Source organism: Bubalus bubalis, chromosome 2 (genome assembly GCF_019923935.1).
Source record: "Bubalus bubalis isolate 160015118507 breed Murrah chromosome 2, NDDB_SH_1, whole genome shotgun sequence".
Taxonomy (NCBI): Eukaryota; Metazoa; Chordata; class Mammalia; order Artiodactyla; family Bovidae; genus Bubalus; species Bubalus bubalis.
The window spans coordinates 181695352-181712228 of record NC_059158.1 but is presented as its reverse complement, the minus strand read 5'-3'; the positions used below and the strand labels follow the sequence as shown (position 1 = coordinate 181712228).

Sequence of the window (16877 nt, the reverse complement as noted above, 5' to 3'; positions counted from 1 at the left end):
GCTGTCTGCGTTCCCTCCTGTTGCCTTTAAAATGGGAGGGGGCCATGACCAGATGGTCTCAAAGGGCCCTCCAATAATACTGTGACATTTTCCTGTGGAACTATACTATGTGCAAAGCACCTTGGGGGCCCAGAGAAGTGGGGAGGGGGGCCTTTGAAGGGAGTTCAAGACCTAGCCCCAGCATGGTACAGGACACAGCTCTAGACGCTCTCCTGGCTGGTGCCCTCCCACGTACTGGCACAGAGTTGCATTCACAAGCCGGGACACAGATGCACGGAGGCCCTCTTCCTCTCTGACTGCAGCAGATAGCTGGTCTCTTGAGACATCGGTTGTGTAAGCTCCTTATTGCCTATGGAATAAAGGCCAAATGCCTGGCCTGGTCTGATCTCTTCCTACCTTTACACACACACACACACACACACACACACACACACAGAGTTTATCCAAACTTCCTAGCACACCCACTGCTTTCCCATATCTGCCTATTGCTCATGCTCTGCCCTTACTGTCTCATCTCAGTTTACAACTCCTCCTAGTCTCCCCCAGCCAGAAGCTGACTCTCTGTTCCCTGAATGCCCATGGCATTGTGTTAACTCTCATGTGAGTACAAACACATTTTAACTTCTGTCAAACTGACCTCCCCTTTGTTTCTTAGCACTTCCTCACTTCCTTGAGGTCAGAACCCACACATAAGTTTGTGGAGCTCAGGTTCTAATGTCAGAAAACCTTGGGATGATATATCCATGTTCTGGCCCATACTACCTCTCTTTGAAACTCATTCTCCTCATCTGTCAAATGGGCATATTAAGACAGTCACTGTGGTGTTTGGTTTAAAATCATAGAAGACACTGTGTGGAAAGCACCAACCACAGTGCTCCACAAATGATGTAGCTGCCATTCTTATTTATTATTGTTGCTGTTATTATTATTCTCAGCAATACTGTTTCTAGTTCCTAACACCAGATAGCATCCCTAGTGATGATACACTCAATCATTTCATAGTGGGAGACTTTAAGGAGCTGAGAAAGAAATAGACTCTCTGAGAGGGGCCCTCCCCAGTATGGCCACTGGGATAGGAACTCCAGTTTCTAGACCCCCGGTGGATTCTGCAGAGTCACAGCTGATACCCAGGGGTGTCTCTGTCACTCAGCACCCATCCAGGTTGGGGACTCCTTTGAGTTCTCATCTTTGGCAGCAGAGCTGACCTGGTTCTCCCTCATGCCTCTCTCCTCTCATTTTCCTTACAGAGAGATGGATCTGTGTTAAACTGCCCTTGACACCCCCCACAGTCTTCTAGCAGAGCTGTAGCAAGGCACTGGGCGTTTCCAGAGTGCTGGCCTGTGGGAAGAGGGAAAAGGCTTTGGGGTTCTGATTAATTTCCTGCGAGGCTGACAGGCAAATGGCTGTTCTGAATTGCCTGGGCTGGTCCTCAAGGGCTCCTAACAAATTGCAGCTTATTTTTAGAATAAGAGATTCAAAAATGCCACTTCCCATGAAAGGAAGGCACAGCCACAGGATTGCTGCCGGCAAAGAAAGGGCCTTGACTAAGTCCCTCCTATGTGCTGATTCCAAGCATTGCAGACACTTGAAAGTGAGAACCCAGGACATACGGGGAGGTTCTGAAGATAGAACTTTCTCTCCGGCCACCTATTCATTCATTTGAGCCTTGGCACAGGACAGATCAGGATTCAAATCTCAATTCTACCACCTACCAGTTGTGTGACCTTGGGCTTTCAAGTGTCTGCACCTCAGTCTCTCATCTGAAAAATGTGGATAATAACAGTACCTATTTCATACAGTGGCACAGGGGCTGTAAGGATCAAATGGCATAACGTGTGAAGGAGCTGAGTTCAGAGCCTGGCATCTAGTTCATGTCAGGATATGGCAGCTGCTGTTACTACTCCAGCAGGACCTCCCGGTAAGGCCTCTCATGTGCTGGCGTGTGGACTGGAAGTAACAGTCCTGACCATGAGAAGCTCATTTGGTAAAAGGAATGGAGGAGATTTTCATGAATAACCAATAAAAGGTGACTACTGGATATTGTTAAACAAACAAAAGTTGCAGAATTACAGGTGTAGCAGGATCTCATAATTATAATTATATACTTAGTACATGCACTAAAAAGGAGAATATTGGGGACTTCTTTGGTGGTCCAATGGTTAAGAATCTGCCCTCTGATGCCGGCGATGCAGCTTCGATCCCTGGTCGGAACTAAGATCTCACATGCTAAGTAGCAACTAAGCCCACGCAGCACAACTACTGAAGCCTGTGTGCCCCAGCTAGAGAGTCTGTGTGGCAAAGAAGATCCGGGGTACCACAGCTGAGACCGGACACAGCCAAAGACGAAAGAAAGAAATTTTTTAATGGAGAATATAAAAAACTAAATAAAAAATCTTCACCTTTTCTCCTTGCTTTTTGCTTTGCTTTCTTTGTATCTGTGCCTGTGTGTGTATATAGCAGGAATTTTCAAAAAAGACTCTACTGAATGCTAAGAGAGGGGAAAAAGGATGAAGACATAGCTACAAGGTGTATCCAGCAATGGACATCTGGGCCAACTCTTCATAAGCCATAGAAAATTCTACAGTTTCCATCTCATTCTTCATGGCATTCCAAGGAAAGCCCCACCCAGACAATTCTCACCTTCTCCATCTCCCCAGCCCTTAGCTGCAGTTGAACTTTTCAATGCTATAGTCAGAGGCAGGACTCTGAACAGAATTCCCAGGAACCATGGCAAGGCCAGGAGGAGAAACCTTTACGCGGGTAGAATTTTTCTTTTTTTTGCTCCCTGTCCTGCGCCCCATTCCCACCTCCCAAGGAATAACAGTCAGTCAGCATCTTATACCCTCAGTGCCTAAACCTGTCTGCATTCTAATTTCTCTCATTATATCTTTCTGTAATTTAAATTTTTTACAAGGAGGATGTATTACTTGGTCATCAGAAAAGAGGCAGTAAAGATGCGTAAAAAGATGCGTGTAAAAAGATGCGTAAAAAGAAAGCTACCCAAGCCCAAGGCTGTTCACTTCTGTTGGTTTGCAAACAATACATTCGAACAATGTGGTTGAGGCCAGTGCTTAAGTCTCACAGGATCATAGAAAGTGAGAGTGGAAAGGGATAAAATCACCCTCAGTTTCTCCTACCACCCCTCAAATGGCATGCTTTTAAGTCTCCTCACATTTCAGACCACGCATCAACACATGCATTTGTTGAGTGAACACATTCACTCAACAAACACCTATAGATCCTTTACTATAAACCAAGCACCATACAGGTTATGAAAGTCATTATTCCCACCTTGCAGATTAGAAAAACAAGGCTCAAGGAAGTAAACTAACTTGCCCAAAGTCTCACATCTGCAGGAATCTAAAGGAAGACCTTCACAACATTAAAACCCAATTCCTAAAGTAGGAGGACTGAATTCCAAAGTGAGTGAGCCTCTGTGGTGGCCTGGGTGGCTTCGGGCAAGTCACTGAACTCTTCCAGGATCAGTTTGCCCATCTCTCGGGAGTTAGGGCATACCTGGATATTTTACGTAAGTTAAGTGCTTTTGCCAACATCCGATGGATCATCGAAAAAGCAAGAGAGTTCCAGAAAAACATCTATTTCTGCTTTATTGACTATACCAAAGCCTTTGACTGTGTGGATCACAATCAACTATGGAAAATTCTGAAAGAGATGGGCATACCAGACCACCTGACCTGCCTCTTGAGAAACCTGTATGCAGGTCAGGAAGCAACAGTTAGAACTGGACATGAAACAACAGACTGGTTCCAAATAGGAAAAGGAGTACATCAAGGCTGTATATTGTCACCCTGCTTATTTAACTTATATGCAGAGTACATCATGAGAAACGCTGGGCTGGAGGAAGCACAAGCTGGAATCAAGATTGCTGGGAGAAATATCAATAACCTCAGATATGCAGATGACACCACCCTTATGGCAGAAAGCGAAGAGGAACTAAAGAGCCTCTTGATGAAAGCGAAAGAGGAGAGTGAAAAAGTTGGCTTAAAGCTCAGCATTCAGAAAACTAAGATCATGGCATCCAGTCCCATCACTTCATGGCAGATAGATGGGGAAACAGTGGAAACAGTGGCTGACTTTACTTTTCTGGGCTCCAAAATCACTGCAGATGGTGATTGCAGCCATGAAATTAAAAGACGCTTACTCCTTGGAAGGAAAGTTATGACCAACCTAGATAGCATATTAAAAAGCAGAGACATTACTTTGTCAACAAAGGTCCATCTACTCAAGGCTACGGTTTTTCCAGTGGTCATGTATGGATGTAAGATTTGGACTATAAAGAAAGCTGAGCGCAGAAGAACTGATGCTTTTGAACTGTGGTGTTGGAGAAGGCTCTTGAGAGTCCCTTGGACTGCAAGGAAATCCAACCAGTCCATCCTAAAGATCAGTCCTGGGTGTTCATTGGAAGGACTGATGTTGAGGCTGAAACTCCAATACTTTGGCCACCTCATGTGAAGAGCTGACTCATTGGAAAAGACCCTGATGCTGGGAAAGATTGAGGGCAGGAGGAGAAGGGGACGACAAAGGATGAGATGGTTGGATGGCATCACCGACTCGATGGACATGGGTTTGGGTGGACTCCGGGTGTTGGTGATGGACAGGGAGGCCTGGCGTGCTGTGATTCATGGAGTCGCAAAGAGTCGGACATGACTGAGTGACTGAACTGAACTGAACTGAACTGAAGTTATATCACAAAGAGAAGTTGTTACATCAGCTCTTCTGGGAATGATTCCGCTTGGCACATTCCTGTTTCTGTGTATCCCCATGAATGTTTTACTCCCCGTTAACACATTTAGGACAGTTTTCCTCACATAAATGCATATGATTCCCACCACTAGCCTGGGACCTTCTCAAGGAGGGAAACGATGCTTATTCATTTCTGATCCCTTTCTGCCTCCAGGACAGGGTCTGGTGTTTCCTCCGTTCCTTCATTCTTTTCTTTATTTCATAACAAATGGTTGAGAGCCTAACATGTGTAAGACAGCAAAGGTCCCTGCCTTCTTGGACCTTAAGACTGATGAAGGGACTTCCCTGGTGGTGCAGTGGTTAAGAATCCACCTTGCAATGCAGGGGCTGCAGGTTCAGTCCCCGGTTCGGGAACAAAAATCCCACATACTACAGAGCAACTAAGCCCATGCCACAACTACAGAAGCCCATGTGCCACAGCTAGAGAATTCATGAGCCACAGTGAAAGATCCTGCATGATCCAACAAACATGTCCTATATGGCAACTAAGACCCAAAGCAGCCAAATAAGTAAATTAAAAGGTTTTTTTTTTTTTAAAGCAGTGCTCAAAAAAAAAAGTTTCAAAAACCAAAACAAACAAAAAAGACTGGTGGGTGGAGGGACAAGAAAATATTAAGCACAATTAATTACTTCATAACAACTGCATTAAATCCCACAGAGTATCAGGCCAGGTGCAATGAGAGCTTGGGGAATGTGGAGTGGGGACCTAATTGAATTCTGGACACAGGGAAGGTTTCCTAGAGGAGGTGGACTTGAGGCTCAGAGAGGTTAAGAAATTTGGTCAAGGTCACACAGCTGGTAAGTGGTAACGCTGGGATTTTAACCCAGAAGGCCTCACTCCCAAACACATATTCCTCTGCTAGACAACACCGCCTTTTATCTCCTCTCTCCTATTTTTTCCTGACTCTTACTAGGGAGAGGGAACAAGGCCTGTCTAACATAGGATCCTCCAAAGCAATATTTTCCCCAGATTGAGGGGTCAGAGCCCTCTTTGAGAATCTGGTGAAATCCATGAAACCTCTCCTAGGAACTACATGGACACAGACCCACAGAATCTTGCCTGCAATTTCAGGGGGTTCATAGGCATCATGAGGCCCAGGTTTAGAACTCACACCATGGGAACATTACAGTGAGATTCTCAGAACCTCAGACAAGACACCAGGGCCCCATGGGGACCTCACATTCAGAGACAGACCCCGGAACTCCATAAAAAGATTCTCAAGATCCAGGAGAAAGATCCTGGGAACCTTTAGAGATCCCAAGCCCCTCCCCTGCAGAGACATTCTTAAGATGCTACAAAGACTATAGAGGAGGATCAGGCCCTCAAAAACCCAGCATCAACCCCTGCACCTTGGAAAGCTAAGACCGTTTTGGAGTCACAGACACTTTGAGGGGAAAAAAAAATGCAACCTACAACAGGCTTTGCACAAAATCCAGGCGTTCACAGACCTCTAGGAGGTCATCAATTACCCCCAGAATCAGGCCTCCTGTTCTCGGGCCTCCATAAAACCTGGACCCTCCCGAGCCCCTCACCAACCTGGACAAGGTCCACAGACTAAAGACACAAACTTTAGAGTCAAGCAGCCCATGGGTCGAATTCCGCCCTATAGTTTACTAGCCATGACCTTGGACCACTCACCTACAAACCCTGGGGCCTCAGCGTCTCACCTCCGCAAAGAGAGGCTCGGCCACCTCTCCCTCCCCAGTCCGGCCCCCCGCGGCGCGGGCTCCGTGCCGGGTGGGCGCTGGCGCCCGCGGGACCCAGGCCGCTGGGCTCGGGCGCCCGTGACCGGGGCTGCGGCTCTTGCCTGCGATCCTGATGGACCGACTGCAGCGGGAGCGCGATTGGCGAGGGAGGCGGCGCGCCTGCCGCAGTGACAGCTCCACGCCGCCGCGGGCCTGGGAAGCCGGCGAGGCCGTTCCCACCCGCCGGGCAGGGCGTTCCCGCCGGCCGGCTTCCTGCAGTCGGGGGCAGCCGAGTGGGGGAGGCGCAGAGGGGCCGCGGGGCCCGGCAGGCCTGGTTCCTGGCTTTCTCTCCGCGTTTCCTGAGGCGGACCGGCCGGGGGATGGGACCCAGCACAAACGTCCTTCCCGGGAGCGCAGCCAGGAAATCGCGTCCTGGTTCGCTCAGGTTCCTGCTATGTCCCAAGACGATGCCGGTTGTGGTCCATAATCTTCTCGTCCTGACATAATGAGCACGATGCAAGAAGAAACGGCAGACCCCAGACCCCACAGCCCAGCGAGATTCCAATCGCGTGATGGAAGTTGGTTAATTTCATTCTACGGATGAGAAACCGAAGGCTGGAAAAGTGAAGTGACATCATAAAAACATTGCTACTGATAAAAAAAGTGCTCACTACCTACCAGGTGCTATGCTACAAATGCGCTAAAGTAACTGTGTCTCTGAGCGCTCAGAATCTATGAAGATAACTATTGTCCCTATGTTATAAATGAGCAAACTGAGAACCAGAGAGGTCAAGTGATTTCTGCAATGTCACACAGCTAGGAGTTCAATGCCAGTCTCGTGTTTCTGGAGCTCAAGCCATTCCACTGTCCTGCTTCCCAGATGTCCTATTTCAACTCATTACAGTGAGTAACCTGAGAGTCAGAACCCCGTCTCCTTTGTTTCTGGGTCCCCCAAATGCCACTTGGAACTTGACACAAAATAAGTGCTCGGAGGTGACTCTGGAGCCTAGTGCGTTGCATACATGCTCAGTCGTGTCCGACTCTTTGCAACCCCATGGACTATATAGCCCACCAGACTCTTCTGTCCATGGGATTTTTCCAGGCAAGAATACTGGAATGGGTTGCCATCTTCCCTACCTAGGGATCAAACCTGCATCTCTTGCCTCTCCTTTACCACTGCACCACCCAGGAAGCCCCCTGGAGCCTAGTAGAGCAGCTCAAAGTTAGCAGGGCTAGTAGGAGGCGTCTTATCTGACTCCTTCTAGACCCTTCATCATAGGGAAAATTCAGCCTCTGCTTCAATAGTTCCTACCATGACGAACTTTCTCTCTCCCACCATAATCCTTTCCTCTGTTGAACAAATATGTTTGGTCTAAAATGTGAATACTTCATTTTGCTCATGGTTCCTTGTAAACAGAGGAAGACCATTGCCCTTCTCATGACCATAGTATACACCGCGTGGTATTCTTAGCCATTTTATAAAGGTTCAATAATTTTAAGTCTTTGTGAACTGAAACAACACCAGCTATTCACCAAAGATGTTCCTCTTCCATGTGTAGAGTTGCTTCAGAGAAAAGCAGCCCAGACTACATTTTCCAGCACCCCTTGCAACTAAGTATGTGACAATGGGCTATGGGCAGGACGATGTGTGCCGTGTCCAGGCCAAATTCAAGTTAAAAACTACGTATGCTTTCTCAAAGCTCTGTCTTTTCTCTCTGTCTGCCAACTGCATGGGCTTCCCAGGTGGCGCTACTGGTAAAGAAACTGCCTGCCAATGCAGGAGACACAGGTTCTATCCCTGAGTCAGGAAGATCCCCTGGAGGAGGGTGTGGCAGCCCATTCCGGTATTCTTGCCTGGAGAATCCTGTGGACAGAGGAGCCTGGCGGGCTACAGTCCATAGGGTCTCAAAGAGTTGGACACGACTGACTTAGCACACATGCACGCCAACTGCATGCCAACACAGGTGAACTTGGGAAATCATGTGTTGAACACAGGAGAACCTTGGTCAGCCCGGGTTTCACTCAAGTCGCTTGACTGAATGGTACCACGTTGAACCAACTTCTACTTAGTGTTCAGACACTGATCTCTCAGGATTTCTCTATTTCAGCAGTTAGCATCTCTTTAACAAACACTGGGACCAACTTGGGTTCATTGTTATGACCTCCATTTCACAAAGCAAGGTGTTGGTCATAGAAAAGCTGCTTAAAGACGTCCATTTGGTACTGACTGTGTCCAGCTGGATCAGTTGGGCAAGAAATAGTCTCTGTTCATCTCACTGATTCACTTCATCCTTTCTATTCCCACAAGGGTTTTGAGATGGTTTCCATTGTAGCCACAAGCCTATTTGATGGTTAATTAAAGAGCAAGAATCAAGGAGTAATGAAAGCCTGGACCAAAGGCCAGTGGAGAAGGAGGCAAGAAAAATGAAACATTGACTAATTATAGCAGAAATGCTAGGTCAAGTTTTCTAAGAATAGCAACTGTGACAGAGCAAAAAAGAAGCCACAGCTCTGAGTTTCCTGGCAGTCAAAGCAAAGAGGGAAAGAGGATGCTACAAATTATATAGGAAGCAGTAAATGTTTGATTAGCCACACAAACCCCAGAACCAGATTGTGTTGCTTTGAAGCCCAGCTCTACCACTTACTTAGGCAGTTACTGAACTTCTGTGTGCTTCTTTTTTTTTTTTTTTAATTTTAAAAATGGGGAAGATATAAAATAAAACCCAACTCTTATAATACAGGAGCCAAGGCTTATTCAGATCTCATAACAGGCCTATCACATGTGGTGAATTCTGTATAAGAATTAGCTATTGCTACAGTCTGATTGGAAGAATCAGGTCAGTGATTTGCAAAAGACAATTTTTTTCCCTTTACTAAACTCTCAGAGGAATGTATTCTATGCTATGCTATGCTATGCTAAGGCGCTTCAGTCGTGTCCGACTCTGTGCGACCCCATAGAAGGCAGCCCACCAGACTCCGCCGTCCCTGGGATTCTCCAGGCAAGAATACTGGAGTGGGACTAATACAATGAACTATGCCTTAATCAGATTTATAACAACTGCTGGGCCCTGTATCACACGGTCATTTCTCTTATTGGCTTTTGGTCCAGACAAGCCTTAGCATTCTATTCATTAGATAATCTGGGGGGGCAGATTGTTGGGGTGCCCTAGGTGCCTTATGGATAACCCGCCCCCAAGGCAGGTTAAGTGTTGTGGTGATGAGCAAAGGGGCTGGTATCAGACAGACTCAGGTATGTTTGTTAACCTTTTCAAGCCTCAGTTTCTTATCTATAGAGCAGAGACAACAAGAAATAGTATCTACCCAAGAGAGTAGAGAAGGTAATGGCACTCCACTCCAGTACTCTTGCCTGGAAAATCCATGGACGGAGGAGGCTGGTGGGCTGCAGTCCATGGGGTCGCTGAGGGTCAGACACGACTGAGCGACTTCACTTTCACTTGTCACTTTCATGCATTGGAGAAGGAAATGGCAACCCACTCCAGTGCTCTTGTCTGGAGAATCCCAGGGACGGGGGAGCCTGGTGGGCTGCCGTCTATGGGGTTGCACAGAGTCGGACACGACTGAAGCGACTTAGCAGCAGCAAGAGAGTTGCTACAAAGACTACGGGAAAGGATAGATACAAAACCATTGCCACAATGACTGGGACTATGGGCAGACTGTGCTGCACTGACTCGCACAAAATAGGGAAGAAACTGCCAAATTTAAAATAGGGAACCTCACCTGAGACCCCTGGAGTAAGGAGAATCTTTGTTTTTTTAAGGTTTATTTATTTATTTATTTATTGGCTATGGGAGGTCTTTGTAGCTGCACTCAGACTGCGGGGAGCAGGGGCTACTCTTTGTTGCTATGCGCGGGCTTCTCCTTGCGATGGCTCTTGTAGTGGAGCACGGGCTGTAGGCACACAGGCTTCAGTAGCTGCGGTGTGTGGGCTCAGTAGTTTTGGCTCTCGGGCTCCATAGCGCTGGCTCAATAGTTGTGACACACGGCTTAGTTGCTCTGCAGCATGTGGGATCTTCCCAGACCAGGGGTCAACCAGGTGTCCCTTGCATTTCAAGGCTCTTCTTAAACACTGGACCACGAGGGAAACTTTTTTTTTTTAATTCAAAAAATGGGGATGATATAAAATAAAATCATGCTCTTATGATAAATGAGCCAAGGCATATTCAGATCTCATAACAGGCCTATCACATGTGGTGAATTCTGTATAAGAATTAGCTATTGCTACAGTCTGATTGGAAGAATCAGGTCAGTGATTTGCAAAAGACAATTTGCAATTGCAGGTGTCCCTTGCATTTCAAGGCACTTCTTAAACACTGGACCATGAGGGAAGCCTGAGAATCATTTTTAATGCTTCAAAAAGCAGAACAGGTAAGACTCTGAGTTTTCACTACAGGGGGCTCAAGTTCTATCCCTGGTCGGGGAACTAAGATCCCACATGTCATGCGACGAAAATAAATAAATAAATAAATATAAAAATTTAAAAAATTGAAACAGAATTGGTACATTTCCCCCAGGATGTGTCCCTGGGGCTAACCAAAGCATTACTTTTTCGCTTGTGGCTGGAATTCCCTTGGCCTAATTTGGTGTGTTGTGCAGCACAAGCTGGTCTGGTTTTGGAGCCACCTCTGCCCGGCGAGGCACTGCAGAGCCAGAATGACCACCGTGTGCTCCGTTGCTCAGTTGTGTCCAACTCTTTGTGACCCCATGGACTGTAGCCCACCCTCATGGGGTCGGACAGGTGACCCCACGGACTGTAGCCCACCAGGCTCCTCTGTCTATGGGATTCTCCAGACAAGAATCTTAAAGTGGGTTGCCATGCCCTCCTCCAGGGGATCTTCCCAACCCAGGGATCAAACTCACATCTCCTGGATTGCAGGCGGATTCTTTACCACTGGGCCACCTGGAAAGCCCAGAATGACTACTATGCTACAGCAAAAGACTGTCTTTGAGGGGAAATGAGAACTGACCCGTCATAGCACGTGTTAGGTGCTTCACATATTATCTTGCCTAACCGCCACAACAGCTTCAAAGGGTAAACTGTGTCGGCAATCACATTTTATGGATGAGTACATTGAAGGACTTCCCTGGAGGTTCAGACTATAACGCCTCTGCCTACGAAGCAGGAGACCCGTGTTTAATCCTTGGGTTGGGAAGATCTCCTGGAGAAGGAAATGGCAACCCACTCCAGTATTCTTGCCAGGAAAATCCCATGGACCCTCCCCTCCACCCTGGGCCAGGATCTCCTCTCTCCCATGAACCTAAGCTGTTTGTTTTTCTCAAGGATCTTCTAGGAAACATATGCTGTAGGAACCAACTTATTCCTCCTGTCGGGGCAGTCCCTTCCCCTGTGAGAACCATCTCCTGGGTAAGACACGCAGTGTCAGTGGAGTGACTCAAGCTGGTTGTAAGTTCTGAGTGGGTGGAAAGCCAGCCACCAACATCATCACCACGTCCAGTCTCATCTCTCAGCCTCCTGGTTGGTCTCCTTTTCAGTCTCAAGGCTCCCCCACCTCCCTTCCTCCTCTCACAGCTCTGGTGATGGTTTTCAACACTGATCTAACCAAGTCATTCCCCTGCTAAATAACCTTCAGTAGCTCCCTGTTGCTCCCAGGATAAAGTTTGAAGTCAATTGTTTGCTGTGGCCCTCAAGGTCCAGCCTACCTCTCCAACCCTCCCTTTGCTCTCAGGCATGCTTGGCCCCCATGGACCCAAATATCCATGGTTTCCAGCCCCGGGGCCTCTGCGCCTGCGGTTCTGTGTGATGCGAGGTGAGCGAGCTGCCAGCCTGAGCTGGGCATCTGTCCGATTCTGTCCGTCTCACCTTCGGCCTGCCCTCGGACGTCTTTGCCAGGAGGAATTGCTAACCATCGACCTGGAAAAGCGACCAGTCGGGAAGACAGCACCGGCCACTCAGGCGCTGTGGAGACCCCTGGGAAACGAGGACATTATCCTGCATCCATTCTCTGTGTCTGAAGCTAATTGTCTGGGAGGTGACATGATAAAGCGGCGAAGGGACGCTCAATTTCCTTCCAAGTCTCCATGATGCCTGTGCCCAAGCCTTTAACAACTCCCTTATGTGGTCTTCTTGGTGAAGGCAGAATTCACCCCCCTGTGTATGTCCATAATGTACACAGTTGCCTGATGCTGTCCCAGAGCACGCAGTCTTCCCACCTCATTATTCCCTCCTGCCAAAGAGAATTGCTCTGAATGAGGAAGGCACCCGCCCGCCCTCGATTTCTGTGCGTTTCTCTGGTGCCTTTCCGCCCCCTGGTGGTCATACCTGGAATAGAGGGATTTCTGCTCTGAGGATGGAAGGGCGTTAAACAAATTCTCCAGGGTAAAAGCATTTTCATCTCAGTCTACATTCCCCTCCAAGAACCCGGGGCTCACCTGGACCTGAAATTCGGAGAAATGCAAACGTTGATTCCATCTCACTGTGGAATCTTGGGCCTGTCACTTCCACTCTCTGGGTTCAGGATCCTCATTTATAAAAATGGGCCTAAAGAGATTGAGCCCTACCAGCTCTGATATTCTAGGATTATGTCTGAAGTTCACTAAGTGACCTGTGACTCTGCCTCCTTCTTTAGCTCAGTGGGAAGAACGTAAATTCCAGGAAGTCAGGGAAGTTGCTGGCTTGCTCCCTCTCTTTCACAAGCGCACCGGTCAGTGCTTCATACATAGATGCGTTCCTGGGTTTGCGGCTGCATTCATAGAAAGACTGCATATGCCACGTGGGGCTTCCCTGGTGGCTCAGTGGTAAAGAGCCCACCTACCAATGCAGGAGCCACAGGAGACGCAGGTTTGATGCCTGGGTCGGGACGATCCCCTGGAGAAGGAAATGGTGACCCACTGAGTTCATGGGGTGATGAAAGAGTGGGACTTGAAAGAGACAGATAGGACTCAGCCACTAAACAACAACAGCGATATGCAGTGAAGGAGGTGAAAGTCATTCTGCCCATGTCTGAGGTCCCATTTGGGATCAGAGCTTGGAAAATGACGTGGAGAAAGTGTAACTCATTCATGGGAGGATGAACAAAATAATAGCTGTAAGAGGGATCCCCCAAAGCCACATTATATGGGGGAACAGTTGAAGGGACCAGAATATTGACTCTGGTCTAAAAAAGACTCAAGGGGCACACGTGTTTTCCTTCAACTATCTGGAGAGGGCATCTGGGGAAAAGAACTGGGAGAACTAGGAACAAGGGCTGCTGCTTCAAGGGGACAGATATTTCTCCCCGTTAACCAAAAGAAGTTTTCAGTCTGAGCTAGAAACAAAGAACAGACCTGAATTTGAATCCCAGTCTGTCCCTAACTAGCTATTTTTAAAGAAGAGAGTATAGATGCTCTACAAGGTTGTGGCAGCCTCTGCTGTACGACAAGGTGAATTAGTTACATACACACATATATCCCCTCACTGTTGGATCTCCCTCCCACCCCACCCCCACCCCATCCATCTAGATCACCGCAGAGCGCCGGGATGAGCTCTCTGTGTTATGCAGTAGGTTCCCACTAGCTGTCTGTTTGTGACCTTGGACAAGTTTCTTCATCATGTTAAGCCTTGGTTCTCTCATCTGTAAAATGGGTATAACGTGGAGTACACAGGACTGTTGCAAGGAAAGAATGATACAAAATATTTTTTAAATGCCTAGCGCAAGGCCAAGTACCCAGTTGGTGCTGGGTGAGTATAGCTGTGGTTAAACACAGAGAGGGAGTGAGCACCCTGTCACTGGACGTGTGAGCAGAGGCTCAAGGATGACTTGGTAGGAATGGGAAGGAGTCCAGCAGCTAGCAGCACTGTGGCTCGGGGAGGCAGTGTAGGCTGGTAGTTAGCGGTACGGGTTCTTGGTCACACCGACTAGATGTTTATCCTGGCTTGGCCATTTAATTGCTGTGTAAATCACTTCACCATTCTGAGTCTCAGTCTCCCCAGCTGCAGAATGGGGATAAGTAGTTCCTGCCTCACCAAGTTGTTGGGGGATGAAGAAGGTCAAGCAATCAAAACGTGCACTGCTGCTTTGATGTTAGTGCTCTGATTGGGGTAGTCCTGGATGACCTTGAAGGTCCCTGCCCGTCTGATACTCTCCAGGTCTGGATTCTCTGCCCTTGCCCCTGGCAGCAGAATGCAGGGGACCCTGGGGAAGGAGGTAAATGCACTGTCCTAAGACTCCAGAGGCATTACTTTGTCAACAAAGGTCCTTCTAGTCAAGGCTATGGTTTTTCCAGTAGTCATGTATGGATGCGAGAGTCGGACTATAAACAAAGCTGAGCTCTGAAGAATTGATGCTTTTGAACTATGGTTGCAGAATACGCTTGAGAGCCCCTCGGACTGCAAGGAAATTCAACCAGTCCATCCTAAAGGAGATAAGTCCTGGGTGTTCACTGGAAGGATTGATGTTGAAGCTGAAACTCCAATACTTTGGCCACCTCATGTGAAGAGCTGACTCATTTGAAAAGACCCTGATGCTGGGAAAGATTGAGGGCAGGAGGAGAAGGGGACGACAGAGGATGAAATGGTTGGATGGCATCACCGACTCAATGGACATGGGTTTGGGTAGACTCCGGGAGTTGGTGATGGACAGGGAGGCCTGGCGTGCTGCAGTTCATGGGGTTGCAGAGAGTTGGACACGACTGAGTGACTGAACTGAACTGAAGACTCCTAGAGGAGTGCTTGCATCTGCTCCTTGCCAGGGGCATGTAAACAGGGCACTGTCCCTTCCCCTCCTCCACAAGCCAGCCCTTCCTGTGTTTGAGTTTGGCATCTGAGGAAGCTGAGGGGGCAGACACAGGATGGGCTATGGGACAGTACAGCGGTGAACAGGCTGTCTGGCTTTCTAATCTGCTCATGCACTTTGGTCCCCAGATAAACCATGAGCCCTGTGAGCGATCCAACGGCTGTCCAGGGTACAAAAATTAACCAATAGCTGGGGGGAGGATTGGAGGTTGCCAAATGGTGGCCCAGGGGCCAGATCGGGCTCTCAGGTTTGATTTGTGGTCTGGATAGTTGCACAGTGGTTTGTTTTTAAACCAGTTGTCAACATTTAAAAATAAGGGAATTGCATAGAAAATCCCAATTCCTTACTCTCTTCAAAGTCAATAGAGCTGGTATATTTCTGCCTGGGAGAGTTCTTAGGAGATGAGTAGAGGCTGCCACCTTTAGTCAGGGCGTATGAGCTCCAGTCACCAGAATCCCCATATCTCCTAGTTGTATCACGCCGGTCAGCTTCACTCACTTATGACTGCGCAAATTACTTAACCATTCTGAGCCTTAGTCCCTTGAGTTTATGATTCTTGAGATTCTTTGTGACCCTGGGAGCAGAATGCAGGGGACGCTGGGGAAGAGCATTGGCTTTGTAATATCTCAGGACAACGGGATAAATCCCAGCCTGGTATGTGACTCACGAGTGCTCTGAACTCCATTTCCTCATCTGTAAGAAGGGGGATAAAGACACAGACTCCTCCCAGAGCTGAGGTGAAGATTAAATACGAAAATGTATGTAAAGCATCTGGAACATAGCAGGTGCTCAACAAAAATTCCTCATGAGTAAACCATGGCCCAGCCTCATTCAGTGTTCTCCCTGCTGCTGTTTTGTTTTACATGTTTATTTATTTGGCTGTGCGGGGTCTTAGTTGCAAAGTGCAGAATCTTTTAAGTTGTGGCATGTGTAATCTTTAGTTACGGCATACAAACTCTTTATTGAGGAATATGGGTTAGTTTCCTGATGAAGGATGGAACCCGATCCGCCTGCATTGGGAGAGTTTTAGCCACTGGGCCGCCAGGGAAGTCCCAATAGTCTGCCTGGTTTTGAATGCCACAGTCCTGGACACCATGTCAGGTCTCAACCACCCTATGAGGCCAGCATTATTGTTATCTGTGTTATACAGAAGAGCAAATTGAGGTACAGATCAGATCAGATCAGTCGCTCAGTCGTGTCCGACTCTTTGCGACCCCATGAATCGCAGCACGCCAGGCCTCCCTGTCCATCACCAACTCCCGGAGTTCACTGAGACTCACGTCCTTCGAGTCAGTGATGCCATCCAGCCATCTATCCTCTGTCGTCCCCTTCTCCTCCTGACCCCAATCCCTCCCAGCATCAGGGTCTTTTCCAATGAATCAACTCTTCGCATGAGGTGGCCAAAGTACTGGAGTTTCAGCTTTAGCATCATTCCTTCCAAAGAAATCCCAGGGCTGATCTCCTTCAGAATGGACTGGTTGGATCTCCTTGCAGTCCAAGGGACTCTCAAGAGTCTTCTCCAACACCACAGTTCAAAAGCATCAATTCTTCGGCGCTCAGCCTTCTTCACAGTCCAACTCTCACATCCATACATGACCACAGGAAAAACCATAGCCTTGACTAGACGAACCTTTGTTGGCAAAGTAATGTCTCTGCTTTTGAATATGCTATAGATAT

At 47.9% G+C, this 16877-nt stretch overlaps 1 protein-coding gene across 1 annotated transcript in view; it reads right to left on the bottom strand.

The window, feature by feature from the left end:
* LUZP1 (leucine zipper protein 1) overlaps positions 1 to 6541 on the bottom strand; it is a 102615-nt gene extending 96074 nt beyond the window's left edge. Inside the window, exon 1 of the mRNA XM_006056549.4 lies at positions 6404 to 6541. The gene's annotated coding sequence lies outside the window, so the exon portion shown is untranslated. The remainder of the gene's footprint in view (positions 1 to 6403) is intronic.
* Positions 6542 to 16877: the final 10336 nt, after the last annotated feature.